We start from the raw sequence: 4,043 nt of genomic DNA, 5'->3' as shown, positions 1-4,043 counted from the left end.
AGTCAATGGTTCAATACTCTAGATGGTTCTCCTGGTTTATGTCCATGGGCAGATGAGGCACGATGTTTGCAGGCACGTTTTTATGGCATTCCTTGCTGTGACAGTATTTTCTGAAAATGGTTATCCACGAGATTTATACACAAGAAGGCAAAGAGGAGATATAACATATAAATGCCAAAACAATATATATATATATATATATATATATATATATATATATATTTGCAGGTTCTCCTCCCTTAGAATAACAGGAATGTTATTTTCAGTTTTGGGTTTTATTGGAGAATTGCCTTACAGACTGTGACATTGATCTTTGTTTAATGATCATTATAGCTAAGCATGTATATGAGGGAAGCCCCTTATTTTACGAATACAGATAACAATATTGTATGACTTTGAAGTTGCTTAGGGACCTGTGATCTATATAAGTTGCTCGATGATGAGATATAGGGTAACACAAAGTTTTAGATAACCTGAGAATTGCCATCAGTTGGAGTAATATTGGCCATATTTAACCCTGTACCTAGAAACGTTCTTGTACATTCTTGAGTACTTATGTTACATTGTCAGTGGCATTATATATATTTTTCCAAAACACATCATCACGCAAGTCCTGCACAATTATTGTATATATGCATGACGATTATTATTTTTTTCAAGTTATTCTTCAAGTGGTATGTATAAGAATAATAGGTACATTTAAATAGGTGTGTTTATCATTTTTATGTCGTAAGGCTTACGCCTTTTACGCCTTAAGCGTTAAGGCTTAAGGCTCTCGCAAAAATGCCTTGAGGTACGCCTTCACGTTTTAAAACACTGCTGATAACACAACCACGATGTCTGAGCGGTACAAATCCAAAAGTGTGTGTGTAATTGGGGCTGGACCTTCAGGGCTTGTTGCTGCTAGAGAGCTGAAGAAAGAAGGTTACAGAGTGGTGGTGTTGGAACAGAATCACGATGTAGGTGGCCAATGGCTGTATGACCCCAATGTGGAGGGAGAGGACCCGTTGGGAGGGAACACTACAAGTACTCCTACTACAATTCATAATTCTCATTATCAAAATGTGCATAGTAGTGTTTATCAGTCTTTAAGGCTCGGATCTCCAAGAGAGATCGTGGGATTCACAGACTTTCCATTTTCAGTTAAGAATGATAGAGACACGAGAAGGTTTCCTGGGCATAGGGAACTTCTTTTGTACCTACAAGACTTTTGTGACTGGTTTGGGTTGAGGGACTTGATCAGGTTCAATACTAGGGTAGCTTATGTGGGAATGCTGGATGATGTAGTGGATGCCAAGATTTGAAATGGCTTGTTAGGAGTGTCGAGAAGAAGAGCCAAGCTGTGATGGAAGATGTATTTGATTCTGTGGTTGTGGCCACTGGTCATTATTCTCAGCCCCGGTTGCCTTCCATTAATGGTACGTCAAATTACTCGATGAGGTCGAGTTTCTTTACGAATGCCAACACTTCTAACTTCTAACCACATTTATCGTTCTTTCTTTTCTTTTACCCCATGAACACCGATACATATTCAGGAATGGACTCATGGAAGAGGAAGCAAATACAGTCATATTTACCGGAATCCCGAGCCGTTCCGAGATGAGGTAACCTGACTGTATCACCTGATGATACGCAGTTGCACACACATACATGGTTAATAATTCCATTTGTACGTTCTACAAAATAGCTTACACTTTCCGCCGTCAAATCGTCAATGATTCTCGACTTCTCGTTCTATGATTTACTCACAATTCCGTAAATTTTTTATGTACTTTATGCAGGTTGTGGTGGTGGTTGGAACTGCACAAAGTGCGCAAGACATTTCAATGGAGTTAGTGAAAGTGGCAAAGGCGGTAGTGTACCTCAGCGCAAGATCGTTGGAAAGTATATTTGAGGGCTTGTCCAAGGTCATTTCTAAGCTTGACAATTTGCATCTTCGTCCACAGGTATCTCATCGTTATATTGAAATGAATTACACCTCTAAATAGTCCGAGTCAATTTTTCTGATACTAATTTCTGTAGCAAAATATCAATATTTCAATCCAATGTTGGGGAATTGTAACAGCTACAATTCATATATACATGCAGATAGAATCCCTTCAAGAAGATGGAAGGGTATTGTTTGTTGATGTTCTTGTGTCATTGCAGACACTATCATCTACTGCACAGGGTAAAGTTTTCATTCTCCAATTATAGACCGACATAATACACAATTTCGCATGCAACTATATATACTTATATAGTAAAGACTCGGTGGTTTCTTGAGGACCAGGATATCAATTTGCTCAATGCCAAACTAAAGTTTCCAACTCTTTGATTAATTGATGGGGAGATTCTCCATGTGTGTCTTGACTAAAGTTAGGTTCCTAATTGTTCCAACTTCACAATCTTCTTAGACTAGTGCATTTGTGCAGGTAATTCATACACATTCCCATATCTTGACACCAAAGGAATAGTATCCATCGATGATGATAGGGTTGGTCCTTTGTATGAGCACACCTTCCCTCCCTCACTTGCTCCCTCTTTATCGTTTATTGGAATCCCTAAAAAGGTACTAAAATTCACCCTTATTTGTTTCGCTTGCTCCTTTGGCTCAATGAACATGCATGTAGTGTAAACTATATATATGGTGCTGATCGAGGAGTATTGATGTATATGGGGTCATAGAGTTGTAAATTGATTCGTTCTGGTCCACTTAAAAAGCTAATTCAACTATTCTGAACTCAAGAATGGTATGTTCTGGTAAGCGCCTGACCTCCGAGAGCCGAGCTGACGTGTCAAATGGCTATAGGGTCACAATAATGGTGTCAGTGATCTCCGTCAAACTCAACTGTTAAAAAAAGCGGAGGTGCCGGCAATGCAGCGAGCCTCGTCGGCGGAGGGAGCGCGTTGGTGGAGTCGTCGAGGTTGATGAGGGCGTTGGCAATGCGCCGACGGCTCCATCATAGTGTTGGACCTCCGTGACAAGGAGCACTCCACCATCATCTACGAGAGCTCCGAGCCTGACACCCCCTTGGTCCGTTTGGGATGGAACAAGCAGGACCCAGGTACATGGCCACCATCATCATGGATACCGCCAAGGTCGTCGTCCTCGACATCTGCTTCCCTACGCTTCCCGTCGTCGAGTTGCAGAGGCACCAGGCCATCGTCAATGCCGTCAGATGCCGTCTACAAAAAAGCCTCTGGGCTCTCGGAGAGTAGGCGCTTGACAGACGGTTCCCTCAAGAATTTCAGTAATTTGGAACAGTAACATATAGATATCATTATCTGTTCCATCCAGATCATAGCGTTCCATTTCTTTGAGTCACAAGCAAAATGGATAGCTCAACTGCTCTCTGGGAAAAGAACATTGCCATCTAGGGATGAAATGATGCAGTCTATTAAGGACTTCTACCACTCGAGGGATGTTGCTGGTATCCCAAAGTACCGAACTCATGATGCAGATATTGAGGCAGAGACAAAATTATTTATACCAAATACATTGATTGTTGAGAACTTTGTCGTGTATGTATATTCAAATCTGGTGATCTTGCAACTGGCAATTGACAATTTGACATAGTTTGCATTACTTCTGTGCTAGTTACATTGTATGTCTAATTTGTTTTGGTCTGTCATTACAGTATTGCGACAAATATGGAGATTATACTGGCTTCCCACATTTAGAGGAATGGAGGAAAGAGCTTTTCCTTATTGCCATACGAAATTATTTTACTGACTTGGAAACATACAGAGATTCGTTGGATGATCATGACTCGTTTAGAGAGGCTCTTCAAAATCCATATTTCACTCAACATGAACAGGACGCTCCTATGTAGACGCTATGATCAACCTGCAAAAATAGCTAATTGTTGTAGGAGAATCATATCCTAGATATTCACAAAAAATTCTTGACCTAATTATTCCGGGTACACATAATAATTACTCTATAGGATAACCTAACTAGACAATGAATAATATCTTATCCCAGATTTAGTGGGATCGATATTTGATGTAATGCCTATATATAAGGCTCCAAATCTATCAATAAAATTACGTTATTTGAT

General features: G+C 40.1%; 1 pseudogene; it reads left to right on the top strand.

Annotated features, from left to right (window-relative positions):
• The first annotated feature begins 836 nt into the window (after positions 1-836).
• LOC126783488 (flavin-containing monooxygenase FMO GS-OX-like 8) lies at positions 837-3,815 on the top strand (annotated as a pseudogene).
• The last annotated feature ends 228 nt before the right edge of the window (positions 3,816-4,043 follow it).

This window comes from Argentina anserina, chromosome 2, assembly GCF_933775445.1.
Source record: "Argentina anserina chromosome 2, drPotAnse1.1, whole genome shotgun sequence".
Taxonomy (NCBI): domain Eukaryota; kingdom Viridiplantae; phylum Streptophyta; class Magnoliopsida; order Rosales; family Rosaceae; genus Argentina; species Argentina anserina.
The sequence above is the reverse complement of the archived record's forward strand: the minus strand, read 5'-3'. Positions and strand labels throughout refer to the sequence as shown.